We start from the raw sequence: 23,309 nt of genomic DNA, 5'->3' as shown, positions 1-23,309 counted from the left end.
CTTTCCCCCGATGTTTCCACCTCCTGGTTTCTCCCGTATCTTCTGGAGCGATAGTCACCCTGTTCCTTCTTGCACATTGCAAGCCTTATGATATTTCAAAATGGCAGCTCTCAGGTCTCCTCCTGAGAAACAGAAGCCGCTCTTCCACGCCTTCCACACCGGACTTGGTTCATCAAAGCTTCTCCAATTCGAACCCACGTCCTCTCTTAGCTGTGCGCTCTGAGCAGGCCAGGAGGGAAAGAACACACCCAATGGCTTAAAACAGAGGTGGGGGTCTCGCAACGGAGGAAAATACCCCGGGTCTTCCTGCGTTCTTTGCACATGCCTCCCCGGTGCTTACAGGTCTCTGCTGGCTGAGATCTGCCTGCTTCTAATTTCTTCTCCTGCAAGCAGGTGTCGTAATTACATGGTTGTAACAGCAGCAGCGAAGGGGGTGGATCCCGGTTACCGGATCAAATGTACGCTCGAGGGTTTCCTTCATCCGGATCCTTGGCAGTCCCCATTAAATCTGAATATCCACCGGCAGCCTCTGATAGGTCTGCTTGCAACTTTGCAGCCTCCTTGGGGCAGGGGACCTGGCTGTCTCCCTGCACACCTGGCAGGCAGGTGCTGTCGGTGATGGTGTTAAATAGCGCCCCTGTGTGGTAGGCCGGGAGCTCAGCAGAAGGGGTTCAGCTGTTGTCTGTCCACATACTTCATAATGACATTTGTGGTGAAGCCTGGAGATGGGTATATAGGTATCATGTGACGCATGTCAGTTTCGCTCATCAAAACAACCAAGTGGGTGCATATGGGACAAGGTGATCTAGCATGTAGACTGGCCCCAAGTTATAATCTTAGAATACAGTGGTACTTCGGGTTACAGACACTTCAGGTTACAGACTCCGCTAACCCAGAAATAGTACCTTGGGTGAAAAACAGGATGAGAACAGAAATTGCACGGCAGCAGCAGGAGGCCCCATTAGCTAAAGTGGTACCTCAGGTTAAGAACAGTTTCAGGTTAAGAACGGACCTCCGGAACGAATTAAGTTCTTAACCCGAGGTACCACTGTAAAAGAATTGTACATCTAGTCCAGCCTCCTGCAGTCGACGGAGTTTGGTATGTTTAGCCTGGAAAAGAGAAGACTGAGAAGCGATATGATCGCCATCTTCAAGTATTTCATGGGCTGTCACATGGAAGAGGGAGCAAGTTTGTTTTCTCCTGCTCTGGAGGGCATTGGCAGGGTGTTGGACTAGATGACTGGATGTCCATGGAGGTGCAGGTCAATTCTGCGTCCAGGGCAGCTGTCTACAAGCCCCATCTGGTACACAGGCTGAGACCCTCTCTGCCCGCGGACTGTCTCGCCAAAGTGGTGCATGCTCTGGTTATCTCTCGCTTGGACTACTGCAATGCGCTCTACGTGGGGCTACCTTTGAAGGTGACCCGGAAACTGCAACTAATCCAGAATGCAGCAGCTAGACTGGTGACTGGGAGCGGTTGCTGAGACCACGTAACACTGGTCCTGAAAGACCTACATTGGCTCCCAGTACATTTCCAAGCACAATTCAAAGTGTTGGTGCTGACCTTGAAAGCCCTAAATGGCCTCCGCCCAGTAGACCTGAAGGAGCGTCTCCACCCCCATCGTACTGTCCAGACACTGAGGTCCAGCTCCGAGGGCCTCCTGGCGGTTCCCTTACTGCAAGAAGTGAGGTTACAGGGAACCAGGCAGAGGGCCTTCTAGGTAGTGGCACCTGCCCTGTGGAACGCCCTCCCATCAGATGTCAAGGAAATAAGCAACTATCTGACTTTTAGAAGACATCTGAAGGCAGCCCTGTTTAGGGAAGTTTTTAATGTTTGATATTTCATTCTGTTTAATATTCTGTTGGGAGTAGCCCAGAGTGGCTGGGGAAACCCAGCCAGATGGGCGGGGTATAAATAAAATTATTATTATTATTATTATTATTATTATTATTATTATTATTATTACTCTTAGGGTCCCTTACCACCCTACAATTCTATTCCATGAATGCAGGAATCACAGCTAAAAAAATCCCCGACAGATGGCTGTTCAACCTCTGATTAAAAATCTCCAAGGAAGGAAAGTCCACAACCTCCCGAAGGAGTCTGTTCCACTGCCGAACAGCTCTTCCCGTCAGAAAGTTCTTCCTAACGTTTAGTTGGAGTATCCTTCCTTGCCGTTCAAAGCCACTGGTTTGGGTCCTCCCCTCCGGGGCAGGAGAAAACAAGCATATTCCCTCTTCCATATGACAGCCCTTAAAATATTTGAAGATGGATAGCATATCTCCTCTCAGTCCCCTATTTCCCATGCGAAACATACCCAACTCCTTTGGAAAGAGCAATATCCGTATGAAGAATGTGATTTTGCGACGATGTGATATCTGTGCAAGAATTAGACGATCCCATTCCTGCATGTGAAAGGGGCCTGGATGAACGATGTGGCTAAGTTCTTGAGTTGGGACTTTTCGGGAAGTGAGACGTGTAGCAGACCAACTCCTCCAGGGACAAATGTACCCCCGGGAGCACCCCACAGCCTTTCTGATTCCCTTTTTCTTTAATCAACAGTGTTTCTGACGTCCAGCCTTCGTAGCTGGACCAGGGGGAGGGCACGGGTTTTGTTTTCCCTGCGCAGCCCCTGCTAATAAGAGAGTCGCGTTTGATTTGGTTATTTCAGCTAATTGCGAGGCACCAGGAGAGGCTGCCTTTCCACAGTAATTATCCGGGATAAAAAGAAGAAAATTGCACCTATTACCAATTTGCTTCCTCACTCCTACTGGGCCTTGATCTGCAGAGCCCGAGAGACTAATGCGGTTGCCAGCAGTTTTCATTATGAATCGTGTCAATTTAAAAGGGACTGTAAAAGCCCCCCTCTCCACGACTCCAAGCCTGGCAGGAGTAATTTTGTGCAGTGCTCCAGCGAAGGCTAGGGATTGGTCTAGGCTTGGGTGGGGGGCACCGGTTGGTTGGCTGGCTGCCAGCCCCTTCTGTAGGCAGATTGGAGAGTTGGGGGAAAGCTAGACTGCTCTCTTCCCCTAGTTTTAAGCCTGATGCTAGGTAAAGGTAAAGGGCGCCCCTGACCATTAGGTCCAGTCGCAGATAACTCTGGGGTTGCGGCGCTCATCTCGCTTTATTGGCCGAGGGAGCTGGCGTACAGCTTCCGGGTCATGTGGCCAGCAGGACTAAGCCGCTTCTGGCGAATCAGAGCAGCGCACGGAAACGCCGTTTACCTTCCCGCCAGAGCGGTACCTATTTATCTACTTGCACTTTGACGTGCTTTCGAACTGCTAGGTTGGCAGGAGCAGGGACCGAGCAACGGGAGCTCACCCCGCTGCGGGGATTTGAACCGCCGACCTTCTGATTGGCAAGTCCTAGGCTCTGAGGTTTAACCCACAGCGCCACCCGCGTCCAAGCCTGATGCTACAGCCTTGCAAAAGCAGCCTCCTCTAACCAGGAGCCCTGAAAATGTTTCTAAAGACAAATCAAAAGAGCATAAGGTGGGGCCTCTTCCAACTTTTATGATTCTGTGATTCTAAGTTTGTGGTCCATTGCTGCCAGCTGTATGTGTGAAGGAGGCCTTAGTTAAACTGCAAAAGGGTTGTGCTTCTCTGCACGGATTGTGGCTCAGTGGCAAAGCATCTTCTCTGCACGCAGAATGTCCCATGTTCAGTTCCCCAGCATCATTTCCAGGCAGGGGAGGGGGGACAACTTCTGCCTGAATCCTTGGCGAAGCAAGTCTCAGCAATACTGAGCCGGACGGATGACGAGTGAAGGCAGTTCCTCTGAGGACAGTTGCCTGGAGGAGATGGGTATGTTTTAGGCTAGAGAGAAGGAGATTAAAGAGGCCATGCTGACAGCTTCCAAGTGTTTAAAAGTATGTCGGGAAGAAGCTAGGGAATAGTTGTTTTCGCCCATCAGGCGAGGATCAGACAAGAGGCAGGGGATTTGAAATCAATGTTGCCGTTACGTGGGGAGATCAGTGCGATTCCGCCTGTCCTGTGAGGTTGCTCGACTGCAAATGTTAGCAGAAGTATGCAGAGGTATCTTTCAAGACAAGTTTAAACGGCAGACAATTGGAATGGGGATCCTCTTAGGATAAGTGTTCCAATCTTCAAGATCAGGTCACCAAGCAGTCAAGCAGGACGTCGTTCCCTTTTCCTAACTTTTCCTAAGAGAAACTTTTCCTAAGAGAAAGCTGGTCCGGTTCTTCTTCTTCTTCTTTTTAAAGAGCATTAGATAGATCAGATGCAATATAAAGAACAGTGCTGTAACGAATCAGAAAGATTACATGGATAAATAAAGGTAAAGGTAAAGGTACCCCTGCCCGTACGGGCCAGTCGTGTCCGACTCTGGGGTTGCGCGCCCGTCTCGCTTAAGAGGTCGGGAGCCAGCGCTGTCCGGAGACACTTCCAGGTCACGTGGCTAGCATGACGAAGCTGCTCTAGCGAGCCTGCACCAGTGCAGCACACAGAAACGCCGTTTACCTTCCCGCCATAAAGCGGTACCTATTTATCTACTTAAGAGTGCTTTCGAACTGCTAGGTGGGCAGGAGCTGGGACCGAACGACGGGAGCTCACCCCGCCACGGGGATTCGAACCGCCGACCATACGACCGGCAAGTCCTAGGCGCTGAGGCTTTACCCACAGCGCCACCCACATCCCTTACACGGATAAATATTGCCCTATAATTCCTAACACCCCTAATGATTTTTATTGTTTTTTGTTTAAGTACAAGAACAACATACAGTCATACCTCGGGTTATGGACCGCCGAAACCCAGAAGTACCAGAATGGGTTACTTCCATGTTTCGGCGGCTGCGCATGCGCAGAAGTGCTAAATCGTGCTTTTTCCTAGTTCTGCTGGATCTCTCAGCGGCATTTGATACCATCGACCATAACATCCTTCTGGACCGTCTTGAGGGGCTGGGAGCTGGGGGCACTGTCATACAGTGGTTCCGCTCCTTCCTCCTGGGCCGTGTTCAGAAAGTGGTGGTGGGGGATGAGTGTTCAGACCCCTGGGCTCTCACTTGTGGGGTGCCTCAGGGTTCTGTCCTCTCCCCCATGCTTTTCAACATTTACATGCAGCCGCTGGGAGAGATCATCAGGAGGTTTGGGCTGGGTGTTCATCAGTATGCGGATGATACTCAGCTCTACCACTCTTTTAAATCAGAACCAGTGAGGGCGGTGAAGGTCCTGTGTGAGTCTCTGGAGGCGGTTGAAGGATGGATGGCAGCTAACAGATTGAGGTTGAATCCTGACAAGACAGAAGTACTGTTTTTGGGGGACAGGAAGCGGGCAGGTGTGGAGGATTCCCTGGTCCTGAATGGGGTAACTGTGCCCCTGAAGGACCAGGTGCGCAGCCTGGGAGTCATTTTGGACTCACAGCTGTCCATGGAGGCACAGGTCAAATCTGTATCCAGGGCAGCTGTTCACCAGCTCCATCTGGTACGTAGGCTGAGACCCTATCTGCCTGCGGACTGTCTCGCCAGAGTGGTGCATGCTCTGGTTATCTCCCGCTTGGACTACTGCAATGCACTCTACGTGGGGCTACCTTTGAAGGTGACTCGGAAACTACAACTAATCCAGAATGCGGCAGCTAGACTCGTGACTGGGGGCGGCTGCTGAGACCATATAACACCGGTCTTGAAAGACCTACATTGGCTCCCAGTACGTTTCCGAGCACAATTCAAAGTGTTGGTGCTGACCTTGAAAGCCCTAAACGGCCTCAGCCCAGTATACTTGAAGGAGTGTCTCCACCCCCATTGTTCAGCCCAGACACTGAGGTCCAGCTCTGAGGGCCTTCTGGCGGTTCCCTCCCTGTGAGAAGTGAGGTTACAGGGAATCAGGCAGAGGGCCTTTTCGGTGGTGGCACCCGCCCTGTGGAACACCCTCCCATCAGAAGTCAAGGAAATAAAGAACTATCTGACTTTTAGAAGACATCTGAAGGCAGCCCTGTTCAGGGAAGTTTTTAACGTGTGATATTTTACTGTATTTTTGGTTTCTATGGAAGCTGCCCAGAGTGGCTGGGGAGGCCCAGCCAGATGGGCGGGGTATAAATAATAAATTATTATTATTATTGTGCATGCACAGAAGTGCTGAATTGCAACCCGCGCAGACGCGCAGCTGTATAACCACAGTAAATTGTTCAATGGTTCAGTGGTACCTTCCTGTTAAGTTTCATATGCAAGACATAATACACACGCAATATGTTTATTTATGTATTATCAATCCAAGTAGCCTCTCCTCAGAGAATCTTGTGTTGAGGGTGGAACAAAATTATTTTCTGTCTCTTTTATAAAGGAAAAGGAAGGCCAGGTCTCACCAAAAGCGTCTATCCTTGAAATGCCTTTAATTACCCTTCTGTGAATTTCACCGTATAATTTACCGTTTCAAAATACAATAGAGTCCACCGTAAAACAAATCTGTTCAGTGCTTGTTCTTCTATACTATTTTATAATAATTTATGTAGCACATGATTGTAAAAAACACATACCTTCAAATACAGTTAACAATACAATTATCACAAAGGAAAATTAACAGTAACAATGTAAAATTTTGTAAATTGAAAATAACCATAAGCTGAAAACCGATTCAAAGTTGCATCAACTTTCTAAACATTTGGGTAGTGTGGCACTTTGCTCATTATCCCAGATTTTTTGAACCATTCTGAAACTAAAGGTGCCGCTCAGCACCCCGTAACCCCCCCCCCCGAAATGTTCAAAATACGTAAAAGCCACTTCCAGATATATAGCGGAATATGTTGTTGTTTAGTCGTTTAGTCGTGTCCGACTCTTCATGACCCCCAGGACCAGAGCACGCCAGGCACTCCTGTCTTCCACGGAATATAGTGCAAGTTTATTGCTCGTTTCCATGTAATTCACTTCCAGGGATGGGGAGATGGGGACCCTTTTTGCAAATAAGACAGAACTATTTATCGCTTCTATTTCTATGCTGTTTTTTATTCAAATAAATTCCAAAGCGGCTTACAAACAAAAGATAAAAATAACATAATGGAACATCACGAATACAGCATAAATCGTATAGAATACTTAACCAATCATCACTAAAACTATCCCAAATTCCCAATGAAACAATTACCATCTATGTAACACTATTGCCAAAACAACTAAACAATAATATAAACATCAAAAATCATATTATAGGATTCACAAAGTACAGCAGCATTCATATCTATAAAACAATATTAAGAACATTAACAAAATAGCAACAAAACATAGTGTTGAATTTGTACACATTTCCCCCCAATAAATCCAGTTGCAGATGGGTAGCCGTGTTGGTCTGCCATAGTCAAAACAAAAAAAATTCCTTCCAGTAGCACCTTAAAGACCAACTAATACCAAGAACTAACTTAGTTGGTCTTTAAGGTGCTACTGGAAGGAATTTTTTTCCCCCAATAAATGATTTTTATTGGTTTTACATATAATCACATTCCGTAACATTGTAGCCTCTTATTTTATCTCTTTGGCTCGACTGAGCCTAACAACTTCCCTCCCTCCCGTCCTATGGTTTACAAAATGTAAACTTTACATCTTTACATTTCGCTTCGTTTCCTATCCTGTTATATCATTACCTAAAATATTTTATTACTCAACCTGAATAGGTTGCTATTTCATCTTACGTATAACCCCGCTAGTGATGTTAACTGCTTACAGTTGTCTTTCAAATACAGTGGTATCTCGGGTTAAGTACTTAATTCGTTCCGGAGGTCCGTTCTTAACCTGAAACTGTTCTTAACCTGAAGCACCACTTTAGCTAATGGGGCCTCCCGCTGCTGCCGAACTTTGCTTCTGGATGAGAACAGAAATCGTGCTCCATCAGAACGGCAGCAGCAGGAGGACCTATTAGCTAAAGTGGTGCTTCAGGTTAAGAATGGACCTCCGGAACGAATTAAGTACTTAAGCTGAGGCACCACTGTATTCCTGTTGCATTTTGTGATTTTCCTGATGTTGTAAGTGAGCCAGAACTGGTCTGTGACCATAATAATAAAATTCCATATAAAGCTCAAATATAATGGTCAAAAAAAGGTCAAAGGCCTGGAAACGATGCCTTATGAGGAACGGCTAAGGGAGCTGGGCATGTTTAGCCTGGAGAAGAGGAGGTTAAGGGGTGATATGATAGCCATGTTCAAATATATAAAAGGATGTCACATAGAGGAGGGGGAAAGGTTGTTTTCTGCTGCTCCAGAGAAGCGGACATGGAGCAATGGATCCAAACTACAAGAAAGAAGATTCCACCTAAACATTAGGAAGAACTTCCTGACAGTAAGAGCTGTTCGACAGTGGAATTTGCTGCCAAGGAGTGTGGTGGAGTCTCCTTCTTTGGAGGTCTTTAAGCAGAGGCTTGACAACCATATGTCAGGAGTGCTCTGATGGTGTTTCCTGCTTGGCAGGGGGTTGGACTCGATGGCCCTTGTGGTCTCTTCCAACTCTATGATTCTATGATTCTAATGCGGGAATTAGCAGGGGAACCTTGTGAAAACGGAATGAAACTGCCGTGGGAATGCATGGTTGGTTGGGATTGTGGGCTGGTATTACCCAAGCTGGGCTTCTGCCAGCGCCACCAACCCTTTTACTGGTTTTGGAGGTATTGTAGCTGTGTCTTTGTCACCTGCTTCACAGGGGAGAGAGATAAGGAGAGACTCTCTCTGCTCAGGGTGCAGCAGCAGCCCTTGCTCAACCCCTAGCTTACCTAGGCTGGGCGTGGAAGGCGCTAACTGTGGGGTTAAGGGGAAAGGTTGACGCTTAGTCATTCTGCTCTTGCCAGCAAGGCATTCGCTTTCCGGGAGAGACTCCCTGAGGCAGACACACTTGGTGCCTTTTTCACACTTCACCACTTGACTCGATTTCACCCAGTGGTGCCGCCGATCCAGCTGATCTCTCCCACTGCCTCTCTCTGTGGGATGTCTTGTCGCCATGGACTGGCGGAGGCATTGAGTCCCAGTACATCTGACCGTGGCACATCTGGTGCCCTGGGCAACGGGAGAGCTGGGCCGGGCACCAAATTAAGAGAAACTGAGCTTTTAATGTCATGGGCCCAGTCCTGTGGAACTCTCCGCCACTGGAGATTCAGCGGGCGCCTTCTGTGCCAACTTCTAAGCGCCTGCTGGGAACTTTTCTATTCCTCCAGGCCTGTGCAGGCAACTCAGAATGCATCCTTTCACAATGGTTTATTGAGGCTTGCTCCTTTAAAATTTGTGGCTTTTAATTTTTTAAGACGTTTTCATGCTTTTATTGTATGGGGTTTTTTTTTTAATCTTTTTAATGCTTTAAACCACTTTGACTTTTTAATGATTTATTGCTAAATAAATAAATAAATTTGGGTCCCCAAAGCCATTAATAAGTTTAATTTGCAGAGGCTATTCATATTCCACATAGCCATCGGGGATCAATTCATTAGATGCACATTTTAACGGGAACCTACCTAATCCTCATTTCCTGCAAACTGAAACACAGCCATCCTTTGACATTTGCACTGCTCTGCATTTTGCAAGGCCTTTCTCCAGCAGCCGTGCGCGGGAAAATGTGCATATTTGGAAAAATAGTGCACAGAATGCAGTACACATAAGGATAACTGACTGCAAAATTTGTGTGTTAGTCAGAAGTTCCTATTAAAGTGCTTAGTCATTTTTTATATATACTTTTAGTATTTTTCAAATACCTTTCATAGTTTTTATTCCTGTGATCTGCATTGGACCACTGCGTGCCATGTACCATGTTGTTGTTTAGTCGTTTAGTGGCGTCCGCCTCTTCGTGACCCCCTGGACCAGAGCATGTCAGGCACTCCTGTCTTCCACTGCCTCCCGCAGTTTGGTCAAACTCATGCTGGTCGCTTCGAGAACACTGTCCCACCATCTCGCCCTCTGTCGTCCCCTTCTCCTTGTGCCCTCCATCTTTCCCAGCATCAGGGTCTTTTCCAGGGAGTCTTCTCTTCTCATGAGGTGGCCAAAGTCTTGGAGCCTCAGCTTCAGGATCTGTCCTTCCAGTGAGCACTCAGCGCTGATTTCCTTAAGAATGGATAGGTTTGGTCTTCTTGCTGTCCATGGGACTCTCAAGAGTCTCCTCCAGCACCAGAATTCAAAAGCATCAATTCTTCAGCGATCAGCCTTCTTTATGGTGCCATGTATAAATCTGTTTAAATCGTATCTCTCCCCTCTTCCTAACTCTGACGTCCCTCCTCTCTTAATTCTGGTCCAAGCTGGAGAATTGGTGAGAATATCCTTCCTACTTCTCTCCAGAGACGACAAGCTTGCTCAGGTGGTGCCTTGCTCCATCCATCTCTCCTGCGCCTTGCGGGTGAGAACCCGATTGCGGAGACCTCTCAATCATTTCTAACGTGGCAGAAGTAAACACCGCTGCCTTTTGTGTTTCCCTTGCACCCGTGTCTTCTTGTTGATGGATGGGGCAAAAGGACTTGTGTGCCTGAACATGGAGGTCCAGGGGGTTTGATGTTACGCTATTTCTTTCTACTCCTCTGGCCTTTGAGATGCGGATTCTGTTTTGATGATGGGAGAGGCATCGCTGAGAGGCAAGGGGACTGTGGCTTTGGGGGAGCTTACGGGGTTGCGAGAGGGGACTGTGGAAGTCGGCTTCTCAGCTGGAAGGGTGGGGAAACTTCTTTCCCCCCCCCCCAAGGGATGCACCGCTTTGGGGAAACTTTTGTAGACTGGCTGGGCTGAGAGGCAGCAGGTGGTGGAGCGATGGTGCTGACTCTGTGTGCAACCTGCGGTGCAAAAAGGAAAAGGTTTTTACATCTTAAATTTCACATTTAAGCAGATAGATGGTCTTCTGTCCTGGATGCTTTAACTGAGATAATAATAATAATAATAATAATAATAATAATAATAATAATAATAATTTATTTATACCCCGCCCATCTGGCTGGGTTTCCCCAGCCACTCTGGGTGTCTTCCAACAAAATATTAAAATACAGTAATGCATCAAACATTAAAAGCTTCGCTAAGCAGGGCTGCCTTCAGATGTCTTTGAAAAGTCTGGTAGTTGTTTTTCTCTTTGACATCTGGTTGGAGGGCGTTCCACAGGGTGGGTGCCACCACTGAGAAGGCCCTCTGCCTGGTTCCCTGTAACCTCACTTCTCACAGTGAGGGAACCGCCAGAAGGCCCATGGAGCTGGACCTCAGTGTCTGGGTAGAACAATGGGGGTGGAGACGCTCCTTCAGACATTCCTGCATTGCATGGGGTTGGACTAGATGACCTCTGGGGTCCCTTCCAGCTCTACAGTTCTGTGATTCTATTATCTCCACCTGTGCCCTCTGAGCAGTTTCTGTCCAGCAAGAGCCATTGTCACCCACCGTACCCCTGATCCAGTTCCCACCCACCAGAAACTGTCTTTAAAAAGCAGAAAAGCAAGCTAGCCATGGCTGATCCTGGAAGTGTATAGAATCATAGAATCGTAGAATTCGAGGGGACCCCCAAGATTCATCTAGTCCACCCCCCTGCAATGCAGGAATCTCAGTTAAAGCATCCGAGACAGATGGCCATCTAACCTCTGCTTAGAAACCTCCAAGGAAGGAGAGTCTACAATCTCCCAAGGGAGTCCGTTCTACTATCGAAAGCTCTCCCTGTCAGAAAGTTCTTCCTGATCTTGAGTCTGCATCTCCTTTCCTGTAACTTGAAGCTGTGGGTTCGAATTCTACTCTCCAAAGCAGGAGAGCCCTCTTAATGTGACCTGGAATCACAGAACTATAGAGCTAGAAGGGACCCAAAGGGCCATATAGTCCAACCCTCTGCAATGCTGATATGGCAGCCTGTTGCAACCGTGGCATGGCCGACTTGGGACACAGTCATAGAATCATAAAATTGTAGGGTTGGAAGGGACCCTGAGGGTCATCTAGTCCAACCCCCTGCAAGGTAGGAAGCTCAGCTAAAGCATCCCTGACAGATGGCCATCCAACCTCTGCTTGAAAACCTCCAAGGAAGGAGAGATCTGAAGAGCTTCGGGCAGAATACTTTTTCAGGAGTTGCATGTCTGCTTGTGTGTAATACAGTCATCCCTCGGGTTACAGACGCTTCAGGTTGCGCTTTTTTGGGTTACGGACCGCTGAAACCCAGAAGTACTGGAACGGGTTACCTCCGGGTTTTGGCGGTTGCACAGAAGCGCTAAATCATACTTTGCACATGCGCAGAAGCACTGAATTGCAACCTGCGCGTGCGCAGATGAGCAGCTGCGGGTTGCGAACGTGCATCCCGCACGGATTACGTTCGCAACCCGAGTGTCCACTGTAAAATAATAATAATAATAATAATAATAATAATAATAATAATAATAATAATAATAATAATATATTATTTATACCCTGCCCATCTGGCTGGATTTCTCCAGCCACTCTGGGCGGCTTCCAACAAAATATTAAAAATACATTAAAAGTGTAGGACTTGATACGATCCTGTTCCGCACCGACCTGTATCAGGCTGGCGTGTGCTTGCGTCATCTAGGGATCAGTTGTGCAGACTGACAACGCCCCTGGCACACAAGCAGAGCCCAACTTTCCTATCCCTGTGAAATCTGAGCGATGTCCTGCGCTTTGGTGTTGGGTCCTCCCTGCTGATGCTGCCTGCCCTGCTGCCGCCAGATCCTCTCTGCTGCTGGCCTAAGCCCCCCCTGAGCCCTGCAGTAGTACATCATGAAGCCAGTTTCTGAGCAGATCCTTGCCATATATGGCCAAAGCCCAGGACTCCTGCTCCTTTGCCTGCAGAACTGATAAGTGTCTTGTTTTACGAGAGCAGCCACAGTCTGCCCCCGCAATCTCCAGCTGCGTCACAGCCTTTTCCCCCCCTGGATTGCGCATTCTTTAGATTTTCGGTCCTCAAATCGCGGAGAGAGGACTATTTGCACTGGGAGGGCTGTCTTGTCTTCTGCAACTGGCCCCCAGGGAAAATAGATAAATAAAGTAGAGGGCATATAAAGGCTGCAGTCCCATTGAACTCTCTCACCCCAGGGCCCAAGGAGGGTAAAATCCCAATCCAGGGAGAGGGGAGAATTACCGTATTATTTGCTCTATAGGACTCACTTTTTCCCTCCTAAAAAGTAAGGGGAAATGTGTGTGCGTCTTATGGAGCGAATGCAGGCTGCGCAGCTATCCCAGAAGCCAGAACAGCAAGAGGGATTGCTGCTTTCACTGCGCAGCGATCCCTCTTGCTGTTCTGGCTTCTGAGATTTATAATATTTTTCTCTTGTTTTCCTCCTCCAAAAACTAGGTGCGTCTTGTGGTCTGGTGCGTCTTATAGAGCGAAAAATACAGTACATTTACAAGGCAAAGCATTGTAAGCCACTCTTGGGCTCTATGTGTGTGTCCTCTTTTCCGTTCGAGCTGGAGAGGGGGTGCATGGAAGGATTATTATTATTATTATTATTATTATTATTAAATTTATATATTGCCCTATACCCAAAGTCTCAGGGCGGTTCACAGAACAAAAGCAAAATATAAAACCACAAAACATATAATTAAAATAAAAACAACAACCCAATAACACACACACACCCAATCAGTGGGGGCTGATCTTGTACTTTCTTATTTCTTTTTTTTTTTTTTTTGATGCAGTTACAAACTTGGTAGATCAGGGGAATGCTGTGAACATAGTGTATCTTGATTTCAGTAAGGCTTTTGACAAAGTCCCCCATGATATTCTCGCAGGGAAGCTGGTAAAATGTGAGTTGAGCGAGGTAACTGTTAGGTGGATTTGTAGCTGGTTGACTGACCAAACCCAAAGAGGACTCATTAATGGTTTCCCGTCATCCTGGGGGAAAGTGGCGAGTGGGGTGCCCTAGGGTTCTGTCCTGGGCCTGTTATTCAATGTCTTTATAAATGACTTGAATGAAGGAATTGAGGGGATGCTCATCAAATTTGCAGATGACACCAAACTGGGAGGGGTAGCCAATGCCGCAGAAGACACAATTGGGATTCAAAATGACCTTAACAGGTTGGAGAACTGGGCGCAAGCTAAGATGAATTTCAGCAGGGACAACTGTCAGGTTCTGCACCTAAGCAGGAAGAAACAGATGCACAAATATAGGATGGGGGACACCTGGCTTACTAGCAGTACGCGAGAAAGGGATCTAGGGGTCTTGGTGGACCCCAAGTCAACAGTTCCAACCAGCCCCAGCCAGCATGGCTGCTGTACAGGGATGATGGACGTTTGAGGGTTCCAGCAACACCTGAGCCGTATAGGCAATGCAGTGCCCATGTGCCCAACCCCAGGTGTGGACCTGGTAAAGTTGCTGCTTTGCTGAAAGCCATGTTGTTTATGCCAGAGCTATTGTGGCCGTCAGCACATAGAATCATAGAATCATAGAGTTGGAATAGACCACAAGGGCCATCGAGTCCAACCCCCTGCCAAGCAGGAAACACCATCAGAGCACATGACAAGGCCATTGGCTGCCTGTGAAGCCCTGTGCTTTGCAAGAGCTGCTGATCAGCTGGCGCTTTGTTTCTGCCAGGTGATGGGCAGACAGCCGGCCCCCGCCACCTCTCCATTGTGGGAGAGATAAGGATTCAGCCAGCTGCCCGGATCCAATTGCCCACCTGCTACAGGAGTGAATGGATGCACATAGTCTGAGGAAAGTCCTTTCCAGCTCTGGATTCGACAGTTTGCAAATAAAGAGCATGGCAGTTGCCCTGTTGCATCAGATAGAATTGTGGAGTCATAGAGTCGAAAGGGACCACCAAGGGCCATCTAGTCCAGCCCCCTGCGATGCAGGAATCACTGCTAAAGCATCCGAGACAGATGGCCATCCAACCTCAGCTTTAAAACCTCCAAAGAAGGAGAGTCCACCGCCTTCCGAGGGAGACCATTCTGCTGTTGAGCAGCTCTCCGAAAGTGCTTCCTAATGTTGAGACGGGATCTCCTTTCTTGCCATTTAAATGCCTTCTGGAGATCAAGCAGTCAGTCATCCCGTTCCCCACAGTGGCTAAGCAGATGCTCTCAGGAATGGGGACCATCGTCGAGAGGTGCGCTGCCTCTGAGCGTGAGACTTCCATTTTTGCATTTTGCTAAGAGACGCGGGTGGTGCTGTGGGTAAAAGCCTCAGCGCCTAGGGCTTGCCGATCGAAAGGTCGGCGGTTCGAATCCCCGCAGCGGGGTGCGCTCCAGTTGCTCGGTCCCAGCGCCTGCCAACGTAGCAGTTCGGGTGCAAGTAGATAAATAGGGACCGCTTACTAGCGGGAAGGTAAACGGCGTTCCATGTGCTGCGCTGGCTCGCCAGATGCAGCTTTGTCACGCTGGCCACGTGACCCGGAAGTGTCTTCGGACAGCGCTGGCCCCCGGCCTATAGAGTGAGATGGGCACACAACCCTAGAGTCTGTCAAGACTGGCCCGTACGGGCAGGGGTACCTTTACCTTTACCTTTTAAGAGCCGCTGATAAGACTCTCAGGGCTTGCTGAACCCACTGAGGAAGAGAAACCTGCAGGAGCAGGAGCTATGAAAGCAACGCCTTTCGTAGTTCGTCGTTGCCTGCAACATTGGCAAGGCGCTGGCCTGCCAGGTCAGCGAGGCGCAGCACCCGGCTTGACGTTAATCATTGACCCACAGTGGGGGAATTCCGCCTCTGGAGCGGCCGTCCCCAAGTTGCCCGAAGTAGGGCGATTTTCCTGACATCCTTTGGTAGTCGTGATCTCCATATTTGGAAATGTTTACCCATGCTCTGATCTATTGGAAGGGGAGGGGAGGTGACTCAGGGCCTGGTGGAAGGGAGATTTGAATTCCTGCAGGCAGGAGAAGTTTTTCCCCTTCCTTCCTTCTTTCTTTCTGCCTGCCTCTCTCCCTCTTCCTTCTGCTTGTGGTCACTCCGGCAGTTTCGCTCACTCCTGGAGCCGCTTCCAAATTTGTTCCGCTCTGGGACAAGGCGTCCCCTCGGGGAGGGAGAACAGCCCAGCCTCCAGTAAGTACCTCCTTATTGGCCTCGTGAGCGGAATGGCGAACAACCAGGGTGGCAGGGTGAGGGGTCACGACGGAGCTTGCATCGTGCCATGTGGGTCCGGTTAGCGAAGAGGCAAAATGCCCAGTGCCAGACAGCAAGGGAGGGCGAGGGAGGAGGAGACAGGCAGCTGTGCTACAGAGTCCTTTCCGGCAGACTGTCAAGGTCCCTGCCAGTGAGGCTCAAGGCTGGCCTTGGCATAAATTGGCAGTGCCAGCCATGGTTTGCAGTCCGTTGTTGCCATTTGCCTTGAGTCCCAGGAAGGCGTCAAAACAGCCTTTATGGTTCCTGACAGGCTTTGTCTCCAGAAAGAGCTGCCTGCCCATGTATGGTCTGTTGAGCCGGAGGACTTATTCATTGCCCGAGTTAATATTTATCTCTGATCTATCGAAGGAATGGAGATCTCAACAGGAACAGTTTCTTCAGCTCGCAACTTGTTTTCTGTTGGTGCCGTAATCGCCTCTTGTTTTCCTCCAACCTGCCAGCCCACATTTTGCATGCAAAAAATTAGAAATCTGACCAGATAGGGAGTACGTAGGATGCTACCTTGCAATGAGGGAGACCATCTAACTTAGTATTTCCTACACTGACTGGCAGTGATGGGTTTTGGGCAGGAGGGTCTCGCAATCCTGCTCGGCGATGCTGTTGCAGATTGAACCTGTGGGGTCTTCTGCATTCAAGGCAGATGCTTTGACCCTGGGCTACGGCACGTCCCCTGAGCCCCCCTCCTTCCCTTTTTCCTGAAAGGAAATTGTTTTGTGGGCAGTCAGGGAGCCAGCAGGAAATCCCTGGATCCCCTACTGCTTCCTGGCTCCCAGGGGGAAATGGAGGCAAGCCCCAGCTTCCCTCCTTTATCTTACTTTGCAGGGCTGCTGTGACGCTGGCCACAGATTCAGGGCATGCGGGAGAAAGTTCCCATAGTGCATTGTTCCCCTGTGGAACTCACTGTCACATGAATGTGATGGTTGCAGGATTCGGTAGCTTAGAAGGCGGAATTGTGCAAGAGAGGGGCTCTTCTGTTGCAGAAGGGGAATGTTTTTTTTTTTTTGGGGGGGGGGGGTTGTGGAATACCCAGAGGACACCAGGTTGGGAAGGACTGTTCCAGGTGGTCCTCTTGATCTGAACCAGTGTCCTTAAGATTTTAGGGTGCATGCCAAACCTCTGATCTGGGTTGTGTGTGTTGGAAGGGGTGGAGATCTGTTTTCCCCCAGCCAAGAACAGCTACACTGGCATCTATCTGTCCATGGAGGGGTGCCATTTCTCTGCCGGTGCCCAGCTCCTGGGTTGAATTTCTGTGAAATGGGGCATTACAGGGGAGGAGCTGAACTCCTCGGGATCCACTGGGTCATGAGTCGCCCCCAATTCTGTCACTTCAGCAGGCCCAATTTGGGCCCAGTGACTAGGCCAGCTCCAAATTGGCACCTTGTTTTTATTATTGTTATGACTGATAGCATTTATACCTCACCTTCTCCTCCCAAAAAGCTCAAGGTGGCATACGTGGTCTCCTTGTTCCTCAGCTGATCCACACAGCTGAGGATAGGCAGTGTGACTGGCCCCCAAGGTCAGCTCAGTGGGGATTTGAACCCTGGTCTCCCCTAGGTCCTACTCTGTCACTCTAACCATTACACCATACTGCCTCAGAACCTAGCCCAGAGCAGACTTCCACTTGCCCCCTGCCTTTTGCCCCAGTTGGAGTGATTAACCCCCCACCCCACTGCCCAGCCAAAGTCCCGGGTTCAGTTCCTGGCATCTCCAGGTAGGAGGATAAAACTTAGCTCTTCCTTTTAGTTCCGTCCCCTTGGTGTGTTTATTTTCATAGACTCACAGAATTGCTGGAAGGGACCACGAGAGTCTGGGATGCGGGTGGCACTGTGGGTTAAACCACAGAGCCTAGGACTTGCTGATCAGAAGGTCGGCGGTTCAAATCCCCATGATGGGGTGAGCTCCCGGTGCTCGGTCCCTGCTCCTGCTAACCTAGTAGTTCGAAAGCATGTCAAAGTGCAAGTAAATAAATAGGTACCGCTCCGGCGGGAAGGTAAACGGCGTTTCCGTGCGCTGCTCTGGTTCGCCAGAAGCGGCTTAGTCACGCTGGCCACATGACCTGGAAGCTGTATGCCGGCTCCCTCGGCCAATAAAGCGAGATGAGCGCCGCAACCCCAGAGTCGGTCACGACTGGACCTAATGGTCAGGGGTCCCTTTGCCTTTACCTTATACCACGAGAGTCACCATGCCAACCCCTTGCAATGCAGGAATCTTTTGCCCAACGTGTGCCTCCCTCGAACCCATGACCCTGAGATGAAGAGTCTCATGCTATCCCAGATTTCAGCTGTTTGCGTCGTTTCATTCTTTGCTTTGGTAAACCCCTTTCTGGGTCACGTTTGCTGGACTTGGGAGGGCGAGATGCAAAACGTTCTGAAAATGGAAGAAACAACAACAAAAACACGTTTCTGCCACTTTGAAATAAACTCTTATAAGGCCCCTGATCCAAATCCCAGTTTGCGGAAGCCACAGGAAGGGGCTCTTGTGCTGGGATCCTTCTTGCTGGTTTCCCACTGTGGCATCTAGTTGATTCCAACAAGAACAGGACGATGGACTTGATGGCTCATTGGCCTTATTCAGCAGATGGTCTTTATGTCCTTATGCCAGTTCTGGGAGGTGGAGAGGTGTTATGTACTGAGTTGAATAGGATCCAAAATGCAGCAGTATGATTGGTCCTAGAACAATAGGATTCAGAATGCAGCAGTCTGATTGGTCCTAGAACAATAGGATTCAGAATGCAGCAGCCTGATTGGTCCTAGAACAATAGGCTTCAGAATGCAGCAGTCTGATTGGTCCACTGGAGCCACCCAGTCCAGCTCCAAGTGGAAGTGAATCCACGACCTGATTGGCCTACAGGAGAATCCCGGAATTAGCCAATCACGTGGGGCCCATTGTGTAAATAAAGTATATAAGACAGACATTCTGGGGGAACTTCCATTCCTCCACACCACTATGAGCTGAACAAAGAGCATGAAATCCACACTCGACTCCGAGTGTATTTCATCCCAGAGATCCCTGTTGGATCAACAGTGCCATAATACATTGGATGACCCCAAAGGGAGAGATCCCAAAGGACATCTCCCCTTGGGGGTTGGCCCCTCTGGGTCTCCAAAGGGTGAACGCGCTACCCTCCCTTCTTTTGTGTGTTTGTGTGCACGCACACATTTTCGCTCTCTGGTGTTATTGTGGAACAAGGGGGTGGGAGGTTTCTGCCGTGGGTGTTGTGGGCAATGACTCACGCCGGAGCCTGGGTGGGTGAGGACCGGGGTTGGAAGTTGTGAAGAGGCTCACAAGCCACAGAGCGAGGTGCACATTGCGTGAGAGACAGCAGAAGGCTGTGTGGGATGGCCCAGGTGATTGAGGGGGCGAGAACTGTCGATCGGGGTGTTTTCTAGTTTCGGTCAGCTGAATGGCCTGTTTTTTTAATCCGGGTCTTTGATTAAATTGGAAATTCTGGGTGTTGCTCTCGTCGTTGTTTTGTTTTATGCTGGAGTTGTTAATTTGTTAGTTATTTCTTGGATTTGTTTTTATGGAGTCTGCAATTTTTGCGTCTTGCTATCTTGTGTGTTACGCGTATATTATACTGTTACCTTATTTCATTGTTTGCTCTGGGATGGAAATATTCAGTGGGAAGCAGGCGATAAATCTGCACCGGCTGATAAATGTGCATCTTCAAGGACAAAAAGCCATTTCAAAGATGTCCTTTTTTACTTTTAACACCTGTAGAAATGGGGGAGGGAATTCAAGAGATTGCAAAAAAAGAGGATGGATTTTGCAATTCAACCAAAATGGGACACTTTGCATTTGACTTTAATCCCCAAATTTTGAGTTTTATCTTCAAAACCTTGCATTTGAATAGTGAGCTTTCAAAAGCTCCCAAATGAGGCCTTCAGCCAGATATCCTATGGCGAATGATCTAACCTCTGGGCCTAATCCCACTGTAGTTAGATTAAGTTGTGATTAAGTGCTATATAGCGGGGTGGGAATTTAATTGGTTTGGTTAGTTTAATGGTATTATTGATGTATGGTGGCCCGGAAATGTGTTGATTTTCTTCTGCCTAATTTTATCCCATGTTATTTTTTTTTTAAAAAAGGTTGAATTTTGTACTTAGCTGACCTTCCTTTGTAATATTTTTCATGGTTGTTTTCTGTGCCTATTAGGACTTTTCATTGTATTTTTGCAGCTGATCTTTTAAGGTGCAATGTTTATTTTGGTGCTTGAAAGAGGACGCTCTGTTTAGTTGTTCATAGTGTTTCACAAAACGTAGCCACTCCCTGGCTTTAAAAAAAATTTAACCATAATAATGGCCAAGTGACTGATCATGTGCAAAGTCCTTCACTACAGAAGGGCACCTTCTCATATGTGTGTACTAATTTTTATATATATAAAGTTACAAAGCAGCCACTTAACAAATGCTCCCTTGCCTCCGTATTTGCCATTTAAGATATTTTAACCTATTATGCAAACTGTGGAGAGTTTTGTTCTAATATGCGCAGTATATAAACTGTCCGATGAAATAAAATGCATTCAAAAGGTCCTCCCAGCTTAGGAAGTTCCACACATTTCTGTATGGAAAAGCACAGGTGGAAAAGGTGAATTGCAAGTGTGCTGAAGAGTTCATTGGCTACTGGGTGTCCTTTTTCAGGTGAAGCAATTCTCTCTACGAAGTTGGCAAAGTTGACAAGACTGGAATTGGAATGGCTGTTGTTTTTTAAAAAAATTCCCTGCAGCTAAATGATGGGGTGAATGTGGAGGAGACTCTTTTTTGGGGAAGCCTCCCAGGGGTTTTGATGAAAGTTAGAAATCAAAAGGGCGGCATTTGTTTGGGGTCTGAGGCAGGCCCATTTCTGAGGGTGCGTCTCTGATTTTGAAGCACTGGACAGACACCTTCCTCAGGCAGACTGTACAGCCTTTTAAAGAAATAATGTTCGAGGAAGAGGAGGAGAATGCTAGGACTGCGCCGTAAAAGTGAATTATGCTGCGTGTTGGATGCTGTCTAATGAGGTTTACGGTGCATAATAATAATAATAATAATAATAATAATAATAATAATACCCCACTCTCCCCAACCAGAGCCGGGCTCAGGGCGGCTAACACCAGTAAAATTACAGTAAAAACATAATAGGGGGGGGGGGGGGGAATCCAATTTAAAATACAGGTTAAAATGCAGCCTCATTTTAAAAGTAGCCCATAGATCAAAACCGTAAGGGGAGGGAAACATCAGGGTCAGACTGAGTCCAAACCAAAGGCCAGGCAGAACAGCTCTGTCTTGCAGGCCCTGCGGAAAGATGTCAAGTCACGCAGGGCCCTGGTCTCTTGTGACAGAGCGTTCCACCAAGTCGGGGCCAGTACTGAAAAGGCCCTGGCCCTAGTTGAGACCAATCTAACCATCTTGCTACTCCAAGGTGTTGTCATTTGTGGACCTTAAGGTCCTCTGTGGGACATACCAGGAGAGGTGGTCCTGTAGGTACGAGGGTCCTAGACCGCATAGGGCTTTAAAGGTTAAAACCAGTACCTTAAACCTGACCCTGTACTCCACCGGGAGCCAGTGCAGTTGGTAAAGCACTGGGTGAATGTGATCCCGTGGCAGAGACCCTGTGAGGAGCCTCGCTGCAGCATTCTGCACCTGCTGGAGTTTCTGGGTCAGCTTCAAGGACAGCCCCGCATGTGGATGGTCAGTGGTTTGTTAATGGAGCCATGGATGGCCGAGTGCTGTTGAAAGTAATCTATCGGAATCCTGTGGATTATTAGGGATCTGGTGCTTGGCAATGATTTAGGAGAGCTACGCATTTCCCGTCCCCCCCATTTTCTATAAGAGGCGGATTCGTGCCACAGTGAGTGAATCTTCGTAAGTAAGTCTGTTTGCATCGCATAGTTCAACTGTGGAACTCCCTGCCACAGGAGGCGATGGTGGCCACCAACCTGAACTGCTCTGAGAGTGGATTAGTCAAATTCCTGGAGGAAGAGAGGGCTTCCGATGGCTACTGGCCAAAATGGCTTTGCTCTGCCGCCACAGCTGGAGGCAGCCAGGCTTCTGAATTGCTGGAAACCACGGAAGGGGAGAGGGCTCTCGTGGTGGAATCCCACAGGCAACTGTGAGAACAGGATGCTGGACTAGATGGGCCATTGGCCTGATCCAGAAGACACTTTTTACGTTCTAATGTTCTTATGTAGATAATGCAAGATTCTTTGCTGCCCTGGTGTGTTTTCAGGTGATTTTCTGCCACCCTGAGGACTAATAACGTAAACGTGCATGGTGGAAATGCAAAGATCTTGAGATTTCCCTTTTTTTCAGATCTAGCATTGCATGGTGATTCATAGTAAGGCAGATTGGTAAATCCCCGCTTCTCCTTCTTTGAGTAGGAGTCCCTTTACCGCTGCCGCCCTTTAGAAACGAAAGCAAAATTGCAATTAACCTGTGTAGCAGAGTGATTGCTCGATTTTTGCCTTGACGGTGGTCCCTTTTATCTTCCTTTAGTTGCCTCATCCCTGCCACAAGCAACTATTTTGCGGGCAAAGGAAGATAATCTTTTCTATTTTTTCCCCTATAAATTTTTATTAGTTTTTAAACATACCATTTTCAACAGTAATTAAACTTTTACATCTTATTCAATTTTTTGATTTCCATAAGTCCTGTCTGAAAATTTTCCAATCTAACCTCTTAGTATGAATTTCTTACTTTCCCCTCTTACATTTAAAACTCATAACCAATATCTCTATCTTTATCTACTTTGTAACACTTCGTATATTTCTCCTTACAAAACTTCTGGTAGTCCTACTCGCGTAATTTGTTGGTTACAATTGCTCTTCAAATAGTTCATATACTTCTTCCAATCTTCTGTAGATCTCTGGTCCCGCAGGTTTCGAATCCTTCATGTCATCTGGTCCAATTCTGCATAGTCCATTAATTTCGTCTGCCATTCTTCTTTCGTTGGAATATCTTCTTGCTTTGAGGAAGATAAACTTTTCTAAACCTGGGTTGCCCCCCAGCTTTGCTGCAAGAAGCAGACGCCTGATTTGCCCGTAAACTGGGCAGCAGACGGCAAGACTGGGATTCAGAAGTGGGAGCCCAACCACCTTTGACTGACCTTGATAGCCATTATTTTTGGTTGTGTTCTGCCCCCCCCCAAGGGGCAGGGAAGTATCCAGCCTCTCGCTTTGTGCCGCCAGCCCAAAGAATTAAGAGAAATAATTGATAATATTTATACCCCTCCCACCTGACTGGGTTGCCTCAGCCAGTCTGGGCGGTTTCCAGCGTGCATAAAAACATAATAAATCATTAAAGATTAAAAAGCTTCCCTACACAGGGCTGCCTTCAGATGT

General features: G+C 48.0%; 1 protein-coding gene across 5 annotated transcripts in view; it reads left to right on the top strand.

The window, feature by feature from the left end:
* Positions 1 to 23,309, top strand: part of LPP (LIM domain containing preferred translocation partner in lipoma) — a 286,392-nt gene that overhangs the window by 20,268 nt on the left and 242,815 nt on the right. Inside the window, exon 1 of one of the 5 annotated variants that reach the window (XM_077929603.1) lies at positions 15,742 to 15,910. The exons of 3 other annotated variants lie outside the window; for them this stretch is intronic. The gene's annotated coding sequence lies outside the window, so the exon portion shown is untranslated. Of the gene's footprint in view, positions 1 to 15,741; positions 15,911 to 19,315; positions 19,339 to 23,309 lie in introns of those variants that run through there. One more of the 5 variants, XM_077929607.1, reaches the window with a different exon arrangement.

This window comes from Podarcis muralis, chromosome 6 (genome assembly GCF_964188315.1).
Source record: "Podarcis muralis chromosome 6, rPodMur119.hap1.1, whole genome shotgun sequence".
Lineage (NCBI taxonomy): Eukaryota > Metazoa > Chordata > Lepidosauria > Squamata > Lacertidae > Podarcis > Podarcis muralis.
Note: the sequence above shows the minus strand (reverse complement) of the source record. Positions and strands in the feature narration are given on the sequence as shown.